This window comes from Rhinolophus hipposideros, assembly GCF_964194185.1.
Source record: "Rhinolophus hipposideros genome assembly, chromosome: 11".
Classification (NCBI taxonomy): domain Eukaryota; kingdom Metazoa; phylum Chordata; class Mammalia; order Chiroptera; family Rhinolophidae; genus Rhinolophus; species Rhinolophus hipposideros.
The window spans coordinates 32,125,464-32,137,911 of record NC_138057.1 but is presented as its reverse complement, the minus strand read 5'-3'; the positions used below and the strand labels follow the sequence as shown (position 1 = coordinate 32,137,911).

The 12,448-nt window shown below is 38.4% G+C and overlaps 2 protein-coding genes across 5 annotated transcripts in view; one reads left to right on the top strand and one right to left on the bottom strand.

Moving 5' to 3' along the window:
* The window catches only part of LOC308504776 (uncharacterized protein), a 31,065-nt gene extending 19,949 nt beyond the window's left edge, over positions 1 to 11,116 (top strand). Inside the window, exons 5-6 of the mRNA XM_081066033.1 lie at positions 8,917 to 8,963; positions 10,998 to 11,116. The gene's annotated coding sequence lies outside the window, so the exon portion shown is untranslated. The remainder of the gene's footprint in view (positions 1 to 8,916; positions 8,964 to 10,997) is intronic.
* GLIS3 (GLIS family zinc finger 3) overlaps positions 1 to 12,448 on the bottom strand; it is a 422,399-nt gene that overhangs the window by 256,736 nt on the left and 153,215 nt on the right. The window lies entirely within an intron of this gene.

Here is a 12,448-nt window from a genome sequence, read left to right as displayed (position 1 = left end):
GCTGCACACCACCAGGGGCATGCAAAACGAACAGAATTGTACAATATCACTGTCCTGGTGAGATGGAGGAAGGAATCAGGGGTGAAGGCCTTGGCAAACAGCAGAGCATGGAATGGTGTAAACTCCCACTAACTTCATGGAAGGCTGGGGTGGGATGGAAAATCACTCTGGTCCAGAAGTCCAACAGACCTGGGTCCTGGTTTACAGCCTAGTACTTACTGGCTATATAAGCTGAGATAAAGTCATGGGAGCTAGGCCCTCATTTGCGAGTGGAAATAAAAATTGCAACCATCCTTTCTACTTCAAAAGATTATTGCGAGAATAAGATTATGCATGGGACAGTGCTTTGTAAAACCGACTTAACAAATGGAAGATGTCATTATTTTAGGTAGAGTTCGGCTTCCCTCTAGTCTGTCTCAAACCATGAGAACTCTTTCACTCTCAGGCTCCAAATGTCCAAATAGAGCCATTCTGACTTAATTGTCTTCTGTCACTAGTGTAGTGGGCTTTTTATTATTCAGTATAAATCATATAAGGCCACTGTCATTTGTCAATGTCGATTATTATTGCTACTAATCATTCTGTATAAAATACCTGCAATCCCAGGCTTGACTCAAAAAGTTTCCTAGGTGGAACAGGTTAACTAAACAATTAGTGTCTTATATTGTGGAAGTTATTCTTCTAGGATAATACATGTAACTACTGATAATTTTACCTATGATTTCCCTGATGAACAAAAATTTGCTTTGTGTTTAAACTACTCCCAATTAGCTGACTTCAAAAAAGAAAAAGAAAAAAAGGTTAAGGTTAATGTCTTAAGTCCTGCTAGTTGACACAGCTATAAATCTTAAGGTTCTTTTGGTTTTTCTTATCAAGGTGGGTTGTGATGGAAAGAGAATTCCCTCTCCTGTTAATGAGTCATTATGTTTAGTGTCACCTTAAGCACTAAAAGTCCACCCTTTGGGTGACATATTCTAAATGAAAGGGTGAAATGGGCTTCACTTCTAGAATCAAGAGGCAGAGCATCCCAAGGACAGACACAGTGAAACTAGAAATTTGAACTTCTAAATTTCAGTATATTTTCAGCACTATAGTTTCACTATAAATATTGAAATTAGTGAGAAGTTGAACATTTATAGGGATTATGCTCATCTAAGGTTAGAATTTTGGCTTAGAATATCACACTATTTCTACGTTAGATGCTTCCCCCATCCAAAGAGGATAAATTCTATATACCACCATATTCCTAGGACAGAAAAATAACCCTCTATTTATACCAGTATTTCTGTAAGAAAAGGAAATCCGAGTGTCAACCAGATACTTGGAAAACTTTGCATCACTTGGAAAAATTTGCATCCCTTCCTACTATATTCCTACACACATAAAAAGATTATTTCATCAACTAGTAAAGAGAAGTTGCAGAGATTATAGCCAGGGTCCTTGGTGAGGTCAAGGAAGGAGAGGCTCTCACAAGTTCTCACTTGGCAATGCCAAGTGAAGATGTTTTTGCTTTTGTTTTTAAGCCAAGTTTTTTCAAGCACTGGCTATAATCTCAAAATAACTGCCCTGCCTCTACATGAATAAGGCTGATAAATTCAGGTTCCCCTAACTCAGTGGTTCTCAAACAGGGGCCATGTTGCCCCGCAGGAAACACAGAGCATGCCTGGAAATATTTTTGTCACCACTGAGCATCAAAGGTGTGCTACTGCATATGTTAGGTAGAAGCAGGGATGCAGCTATACATCGTACAATGCCCAAGAGAGCCCCTCATCCACAAAGAATTATCTGGTCCAAAATCTCAATAGTGTGAGGTTGTGAAGACCTGCCCTAACTAGTAGGACAGTGTATCTTGCTAGAGAATATAAGACAGCCCCTCAAACAGATAACACCTCCGTAAGATATAGACTTAAATATTAAATGTCACTGTTTTTAAGCACTGAATATGCTTTCTTTCGTAGTTATAGTTACTAAATGGAAACACACACACACACAGCTTTCAAGCACTGTTACAATCTTCATTTTGTTTTCTCTTTGCAGTCACCCCTAAGTAGCTTTGCATAGAAGGAAAAAACAAAGATAGGAGGAGATGGGAGACAATGGAAGGAAAAAATAAATGTAAAGAGGAAAAACAAAATCTCTATCCCGTCTCTGGATATAGACAAGTCATAACACTTCAGTCAAACAAAAGAGGCACCCCACCAGAGCCAAAGAAGTTTTATTGTCACAGACATGAATATCATAAAATTTTCCAAAAGCTGAAATGTAAGGTTTTGTTCCCTAGCTATCATGATCCACAGTAAACAAACCCAATACACGGTACACAAAAGGTTTTTCATTAAGCTATTTCTACAGCAAGAAAAAAACATAATTGTGTGATCTTAAAATTAAAATTATTTCCACAGATTCACTGTGCTTCAATGACCAAGAATAGAGCCCCTGAGCATTTCACACAACTTACACATGTAGAACACGAAACTGAGTACAAACCCTAAGAACCATGAACCAGTAGCCCTTTCACATTGTTCCTTATTAACACTACATGACATTCTTAGAGCAAGCGCTCTAAGGAGAAGTCAGCCAAGCAATTGAGAAGATGCATTCTGAAACATAAGATACTATCAAATTCACTGAGAGATTAATTTATTAAAAACACAACCTCATATTTCTCTGTTGCAAAGGTAGGGGAAAAAAACAAAATAAAAAACTACCCATTGCTTTCTGAATCCCGTCCACACACACTGACTAAGAAGTCATTCAGTCTGTTCCCAAAGTCCTGACCACCTCAATGTCACCTCAATGGTACAACTGATAATATTATTTTTCAGAGTGTCTGTTTACACACTATTAAGTTTGGATAAATCAAGAGATACAGATCCTGTCAATACCTCCCTCAGTGTCAAGAGCATAAGACCATGATGGTAGAAACCTATTTATTATCTTGGAGCCTGTCCTTGTTTCCTATCGGCTTATCTTTTAGTCTGGAGACACACGTACAAGTTAGCCAATGGCAGGCCAACTTGGAAGAACCTCTTCAACTCTTTTTTTTAAATCCTCAATGGTCCCTTGAAATTCTCCTAGATACATGCATGGCAGGCGGGATCAGAGCAAGACAACAAAGCAGGGCAAAAGAGATACAAGGTGTTTGATAAAAAGTTCATTACTTCAACTACTCAATTCTCCTTTCATCCATCCCTCAAGGAATCCAGGAGTACAGATATCAATTTTTTCATGACTGTACTTTTCATTTCACTTTAGATCAGGCCAGCCAATACCACACTCTGTTTCCTCCCCAAACCTCCCACCAGTACACCCATCTCAATTAAAGGTAACTCCCATCCTTCCAGATATGCAAGCCAAAACTCGGGGTCACCCCTGACAATTCAGTCTCCCACACCCCATATCGAATCCACTGGGAAATCTGTCTATGTGTATATATCCAGAATCCACCACTGGACACAGCAAGAAGACCAGAGACAAGGCTACTGCAATGATCCCACTCATGAGGGTTCGGTCCTGCTCCTACTCCTTATTTCACTTCAATATACTCTCCATGTAGCATTCAGTGATCCTATTAAAACATAAGTCAGATCCTGTCACTTCTCTACTCAAAACCACCTTTCCAATGGCCTACAAGGCCCTAAACAATCAAGTCTTCATTATTTTTCCCTGATCTCTTCTCTCTCCTCCTCCTTCACTCTATTCCTGCTACCCTGGCTGCTTTGATGTTTCTCAAACCTGCCATGCCAATACTCCTGCCTCAAAACCTTTTCACTTGCTGTTCTCTCTGCCTGAAAGTTTCTTTCCACAGATGTCTACATTATTTACTATCTCCCCTCTGAATGTAAGCTCCAAAGGAACGGAGTTTTGAGTCTGATCGATTCACTGCTGTTTCCCCAGCCTAGAAAAGTGATTGGCATGAAACAGTAGTTCAATAAATAGTTGGGTGAGTAAAATAGAGATAGTCACCAGAGACCTTTCTTTCTGTTTTGTACCGGGGGTCACTTTTAGAGACCACAGAAAGTATGCACGCCTATAATTAGATGAGTGACCCTGCATTAAAATGTAAATATAAACCAAATATTTAAATAGCTAATAGATTTTTAGTGAAACAATTACACAAAAACCTTGTAATTTTTTTCCATATTAAGACAATTTTCTTTTATATTCTCTTTATAATTTTATAAAATATCTATCTGAGTAAAAATGAAGGAGGAAACAGAAGTGATTTAGAGATGGTCAGTATAATGTTTTTTAGAAATGCATGAATTCTCTATTTAAAAATTTTACATTGTCCGCCGTTGCAGACACCTTCAATTAAGCCTGTTCTAAACATGGCTAAGTGGGGATCCAACTTCAAAATTTCACTCCTAGGCAGAGCTGTTTGACAAGGGCAGCAGCAGGCTATCAAGTCATGTGGCAGCATCATTCATTCAGAACACAATAGGCTTTTATTTATTTTTTTGTTAATTGATGGTAATCCGCAAGCAATCTTTGAAGGAAATGTACAATCAAGCAACTAAAAATGCCTTTCATGAAACTCCTCCTTGAAAATAATGTGTTGACACTGCAAATGGTCAATATGTACTCTTAATTTTGAACTAAATTGCCCACTGATTTACCAAGATCTATGTTTCTGACCCTGTGGTCAAGTAAAATTCATTTTTTCTGAAGTTCTGAATTCAAGAAAAATGACAGTGACACAGTTGTTGATTTTGATTTACTACCTCAATAAAAGAAGCAATTAGAGTGATTTCTCCATTATGTGTTCAGATTATCCCACTCCTTCCTTGCCTGGTTCCATCATAAAGGCCCCATTCCATGAACATAGCACAAAACCAGGGTTACAACACAACGCTGGCCTTCCTGGGGCACGCAGCAGAGCAGGATCAGGCTGACCCAGACAGTGGGAGTTGCTGGAATCCTCATCAGTGGTGGGTCAAATGCACTGGGCTGTTGGGGGAAATACTTGCTACAGAGACAAGTAGAAATCATTACAATAAACTCAATTCTTGCTTCAAGAACTTGAATACTCACCACCTCGATATATATGCCGTTTGGGCTTTCAGAAAAAGCAATGGTATCTGTCTTATTTTCATACCCTTATAACAACTTGTATCTCAGCACACCTCCCACCAACACCTTCGACAAGTTTCGACAAGTGCAGCTGAATCACTTGAGATGGGCCAAAAGGTCAGAGCCCTGAAACCTTGTCAGCCTGATTATCTAAAACCACTGGAAAGCACTCCATGTGTTTCAGAGAACAAGTAGATTTTCCACTACACAAAAGCAGCTTTGTTTCTGTATATGTGACGCCTCATAATTAGAATCAATGATTTTTTTTTTTTATTGTCGCTCCCGATAAGCTTGTTTGCCTAGCTACATTTTCCTAAAACACTTTAAATGTTTCTAGGAAGGGTGCATGTCGGCTAAACACTGAAACAGGCCTTGAACCGGGGCTGTGGTATTGCATGATGTTTATAATGTGTCATCCCTGGGGGTAATTTTGCAAGCTTAAACACACTAAAGAACATATTATAAAGAGCCAGGCAATTTCATTTTGTTTGAATATATTTATGGAAATGGACCAAAAGTGTCCATAGAGGCACATTGTCATTTTTTCCTTGAGTGTGTGCCAGTTCATGACCAAAAACAAGCATTCAGAGAATAGAAGAGCATTTATGACCATACTGTGTGTATCAAATAAGCTAGTTTATGAACAGATGGGGAATATTGATTTTCAGGGTCTGGGTAAAACAGTCCTTCAAACTAAATTTCTGCTCACAGTGGTGGATCTCTCAGTGATTCATTATGAACTTGCCCTTGATAATGAGCAGATCTCCCTCAAGGGTGAATACCTGTGGGACACGAAGACATCGAACATCCTTATGACTTAGAAAGATGATGAACAGTGGAGAATTATGCACCAAGAACATGCAATTTGCCCAACGTGGGAAAAACTGAGTAATTCACTTGAGTTAACAAGAGTTTTCCCAGCAGTGGTGACTGTATGGCAATGGAATCCTTGGAGAGTACATTTTTTTAAAAACAAATGGAAAGGTTTAGTAAATTGAAAAGCATGTTGTAGGAGCCAGGACTGATAAGACAAAAGTAACAAAACCATTTTGATGAAACGGGGTTGCCACTCATAGGAAACTCAAAGATCGAGACTGAAACGTTTCTTCTCTTCAAGGGAATACAGAGAACCAATATAAGTTATTGGGGAAGCAGGGAGGGCACCTGTAGTTCCTTGGGGCAGAAACAATACTCTTGTTTCATTTCCTCCTGCACATACAGAAAGACCACATTTCCCAACCTCCCTTGCAATAAGCCGAGGTTATGTGATTGAGTTCTGGCCACTGGGCTGCAGGAAGAAGTGAAGTGTGTCCCTTTTAGACCTAGCTCCTAAAACCTTCTGCATAATCCTCAACATTCTGTCTTTCTCCCGAGACTCAGATGGCGGAACCATTCAGATTAAAGGATCCTGAGTTATCTATCCTACGATCACAAGGAGCAAGCTATGTTAGAACATGAATAAGATATAAACCTTCATCATACCAAGCCACCGAGATTTGAGCTATCTGTTACAGAAGCTGGATTATCCTAATATTTCCAAAAATCCTTCCTGATTATCATTTGCCTTTTCAAATATTATGTTATTGCCTAAGAGTATTTCGCATCTCATTCTTAAGCAGAGTGATTTCAGAGATCTTCAGGAGCAATGGAAAAAACGAATTTGGTTTCAGATCTGTAGAACATAGGTTACCTAAGGAAAAAACAATGTCTGGCATCATTATGAGGTGCTGGAGGGAACAAATTGTGCTTTTCTTTCCTCTAAGTTAAGAAAAAATGTTTTATGTACTTTTAACTTTTTTTAAAAGATTTTTATTAAAATATAGCTAGCATACAATATTATATTTCATATATAGTTGCAGGTGTACATCATAGTTATTCAACAGTACCCACCCGGCACTCTTCAGAGTTATTACCACATTACTGATTATATTCCCTGTGCTAAAGAAATGATCACTATGGTAAGCCCAGCAACCATCTGACACTTACCACTCTATCACAATATTACTGGAGATTAAGAAATACAAATTGATACTTATGAAATAGTCACAGGGATATAAAGAATAGAGAATAGAATCAATAATATGGTAATAATTATGTACACTGCCAGGTGGGTACTAGTCAGGGGGATCTCTTCCTAAATTATATAAATGTCTTACCACTGTGCTGTACACCTGAAACTAATACAAAATAATATTGAATGTCAACTGTAATTGAAAAATTAAAAAGGGGGCAGATAGTGAATAAGAGGTTCCAAGTTCCAGATATGAAACAAATAAGTCTTGGGGAGGTAATGTACAGCATAGAAATGTAGTCAAGAATAATGGGATGGCGTGGTACAGTGTCAGATGGTTGCTGGATTTTTATCATGGTGAGCCCTTCTACTTTTAGCTTTTTATTATGGAAAACTTCAAATCTTCCCAGAAATAGAAACAATAAAATAATGAACTGTATCCCCATTACTAACTCCAGGTATACATACATACATGGATACATGTATATCCACACACACGTAGGTAGGTAGGTAAATAGGTAGGTAGACAGATGGGTATGTATGTATATAGACGCAGACAGATATGTTATATATTTGGGGTCTACTATAAGTAAATCTAATCATTGGACCAGGTGCTACAGGTAGGACTCAAAGGTGAATAATGAAATGTGAGTATACAGCAGAAAGAACAGAGTGTGAATCTCAACCGCCACACATTATTTCACTCCGACGGCTACAGTGAAGATGAAACTAATCTAGTTGCTCAGGATTTATAACAGTTATTTTCTTTCCTCTCCCATTTTCCCAAAGAAGTTTTCGTTCTAAGGGGAGAGGTTTAATACATCCTTCCTCATAAAAATGTGCCTACTCTTAGGAGGGCAAGAGCACTGAGTCTTTTCTCAGTCATTCATCATTTTATGTGCATGAATTTTAATTATCTTTGCTGAAGTTCTTGCCCAAAAGCAAGACTTGAACAGGTGGAGAGAAAGAGAAAGAATGAAGAGAAGGGCCCTGAGGCAGCATGGAAATTCTGAGGGAAGAAACAGTAAGAGTCACTACAAATGCAATGGAAGACTAATTGCTACGTCGGAATGTTGTTTAGGGTGGAGCCTCCCAGTTTTCCTCCATTACAACTGCTCCCCCACTCCCAAATCCATTCTGTTAGCTAACAAAGCACCATCTATTCACTCTTCTCACACTAGAAATTGTGACTGGGAATGGGGGAAGAGAAGGACAGAAGAGAAAGAGTTTACTTAGTAGCAGCAACATTTAGCACAGAAGGATGGCCTACTGGGGCCCAATATCCATGCCCCAACTTGAAAATTAAAGCACTTTTAAATAAACACTCTAAAACACAGAAATTATTCTGGAGAGACAAGCCTGAGACACTGCATCGTGAGTTCGAAGAGCAAGACCAATTAGATGCCGTATCTGGAACACTCGAACACCTAAGTCCACTGAGACAGACTCTGGGCTGTGCTCTCTGGTTGCACAGGCAAATGGACCACCCTTGGGAGGCACAGTCCCCAGGGGAGACAACTGCTGCTAGAGCAGGAAGCTCAAGTAACAAGAGCTGAGTCTCTCCTTTCACTCCGCCATCCTCAGTTTAGAGAGATTGAATCATACAGAATGGGCACCATTTTGATGAGAATTGATTTAATTTTGCACTCTTCTAACCATCTCACACATTTAGCTCTATTCTGTATGAATTTGGTCGGAGCAGAAAAAAATTCCAAAGTAAATCTTAGCGGGGCGTGGGGGGGGGAGGGAGAAGTTTGAAAAAGGGCTGAAAGGCTTAACATAATGAGTGCCAGTCCAAACCTCTGTTTAACTGTACTTCACTCTTTCTACAGATTATAAAAGAAAATATTTAACTAATGGAAGGCTACTCATACACAGGGTAACGTATGCAGCCTTTGTCCACATCTTAATCATTGGACATAACTGATCAAATAGCTTTGGTCTCTAGTCTTCCCCAGGTTTTTCATTCTTTCAAGTCTACCACACGAAATGTTTTTATGCTTGTTTCCATTTATGTGTTTCCCTGGCGGACCACTTGGCATTAAGGAAAATTCATATGATAGCTGCCAAGAGATACATTTTAATGAAGAATAAAACTATAAACTTTAAGAGACAGTGGAGATGGTTTGGGGCAATCAAAGTTTCATTTCACATGTGCTAATGCACATTCACTGATGCTCCTCCTAAAAATTTTTGCATTAACTGTATTTGCATTTGTATTAACGAGGTATATAATTCTTTCTCATTTTAAAAACATATATCCCTATTTGATAGCATAGGTCCTTTGTGATTTGCCCAAGGTAAATTTCCAGCCTCACGTCCCACTGCTACCTAGTCTGGGAATCATCAAACTACATACTTGGAAAGAAAGAACTGTTTCTTTCTCTGGGGTCTTTTGCACCCTTGTGCTATTACATTGTGTGGTGCCTCCACTTGAATGGCCTCCTTCCCTGTTTCTGTAAGAATTACTCTCGTTTCAAGATGCAGTCACCTCCTCTAAGAAGCCTGCCCTGACTCTTACAGACATAGCTGGAAGTTTCTTCCCTTGTTTTCCCATTAAAACAATTTGTATTGACTTGTATCACAGCTCTCGCTTCATTATTATGTAAATAACTATTTAATGTCCCATTTATTCATGTACACGCTTCCAAGACAGGGCATGGCACGTGGCTTGTACTCAGTGATAAAATGAATGAATGACCATGCATGGAGTGGGTGGACACCTCAGTGCATATAATACTTTGGTAGGACAACCATACAATCTGGTTTTCCCAGGACACTCCTGGTTTACACTGATATTCCAGTGAAACAGAACCCCTTTCACTCACAAAAGTGTCCCAATTTGAATAATAAATTCTATGGTCACCCTAAGTTTGGAGCATGGTATAATTAAATTACTTATGCCCATTGCCCCTGCCTGCCCAGAACCAGGCCATCTCATTTTCTAATTTCTCAACAACTTTTCAAATTAATCGTTTTTTTAGATTCTTTAGAATTCTCTCTCAAAAGGATTCATCATTTTTCCTACTCAAGTACAGTGTCTATGGCCCAAGAAAATTAGAATAAATACTGTGCTACAAAATAAGAATACACAAGTGTCATTCCATTTTCTGACCAAATTCCTATCTATACCAACTTCCCATATGAATGATGACACCTGTTAGACCAACCCATCTCCCCTCTGGATGAAGACTACCCCGAATCCACACAGATGGGAAGTTGAACCTGCCTGGCCACCCAGGGTCTATGTTCACCAGTCACATACATCGCCACTAACCAGGATTACAACATCCGTTGTCCTCTTGATAGTCAAGAAGCCGGCTCAGTTAATTACAGTAGCAACTAATCAATCTGCCTGGGAAAAAAGTAAATAAATAACATCTTTTTTTCCACATCATTCTTCCCAAAGTTTGATAAAAACACTTCTGAAAGATCAAAGAGAATCAGACTACCTCTTGTTTTGGAAAAATAAATGTGTTTGGTTTTTCACTTTACACACTCCAATTCTATCTGAACTAAAAGACGTTAACAAGACCACGCATATAGTAAGGGTAATCAAGAAATAGTCCAAAGGGCACAAAAGATGTTACTAATAAATTGTCATTCTAATTTTCTATGCTGCTACAGTCTGAATGAACTAAGAAAAATACATTTTAAAATCTATACAGGAATAAACCCTAAAAAGTTTGAAATACATTCCCTTAATCAGATCATTTATGAAAAGATTTACATAATTCTAATTTTAAAAACATTATTTTGGGGCAGGAAATTAGAGAAAAACCACAAAACAAATATGAACTACAAGGAACATTAACTATCATGTAGTTAATGATTTTGCTTAATGAGGATAAAGCCTCAAATATTTAACCTCTTAGGGTTTTTCTCATTATCTATTGTTTTTCATTAATCCTAGAATCCCAGGGCAAAGAAACACAACCCACGATTTGCTTTGAAACGATTTGCTTTGAAACGTCTCCCCAAATCTGCTACAAATTTATTTTCAGGACAAAGTTCATGAAAGGCTAGCTCCCCAGGTAAGTGGATTAAATACCTTTTAAAGGAAAATGAAATTAAACCACTACCAAATGGAAGGTTTCTAAACTGTGTTTTGGGATGTGAAATCCGATTTGACAGACGCCTTACACACCATGGTTAATGCCCCTTCTGATGAGAATTTCTGTGGTTTTGTTTTTACCTATACTAAGAAGTTTGTAATTTATGGTGACATATGGATGTCTACAGTATGTTGAACATGTATATACACGAATAAATATGCCAGCATCTCTTTCTTATGTAAAATCATTGGGGGGAAAATCTTGCAATTTAGTTGTATTTTTTTAAATTATTGAGTTTGCATTAAACATTTGACAGACTGATGCCTTGTGGGATATGATCTGGAAGCTACACTCTCTCTGATCTTTACCAGATGTTTCACTAGTGCTGTTTCAGCCTCAAGAGACAAAGAGGGTATTAATGATAATGTTATTTATTTAATCACATAAGGAAGATTTGATAAAATGGAAAATTCAGTAATTTGGTAACTTCCTAATTCTTCAAAATATCCATAGTGGCAAAAATGTTTTGAAAATCACTTTATATTAAAAGCAGAAAGGCTGCACTGTTTGGAAGGGAGAACACTTTATCTCACCTTTAGAAATGAACTATGTGACAGACTTGTCAGTTTCACCTTTAACTCAGGGAGGCAAGGAGGTGGTAATGACATACATTGCTCAACAGAGTCTCATCCCAACCTTTAACTGACTGTTACTTGTAAAGAAAGAGTACTCTGAATATGAAACGGACACTCAGTTGAAAGCCTTGTGCCACTACCAGGTTCACTCTATTATCTCCTTATCTCTTGTCTCTGAATTTTATTACAAGGGAACATGAAATTACCCTAATCATTGTCAGGGCATTGATGATAATGCAGACGTACTCGCTCCTAAACACTGCCTACCTACTCCTTAACTGAAATGACACGGTAGGCTTTCATTTATCTAGAGTTCAATGTCAGGACATAGGTTGAAGCTTTTAGAGTACTGGTTCACACCCTTGACTGCACATTAGCATTAGCTGGGAAGCTGCACCCCAAACCAATGACATCACAGACCCTGCGGAGGGGGTCCAGGTATGGATACTTTATAAAGCTCTTCAGGGGATTCCAATGTCAGCCAAGAACCACCCCTTGGGGGTGCGAAGTAGGAAATAGCCAAACAATTTATTAGTCTTAGAAAAATCACTTAATTTCTCTAGACATTCTCCACGTCTGAAAAAATTCTGTGTGGAAGGCAATTGGAGTGTTATATATTTTCTTAAATTTTTAACAAAACTATATACAGTTATGAAATATTTCAACACAGTCAA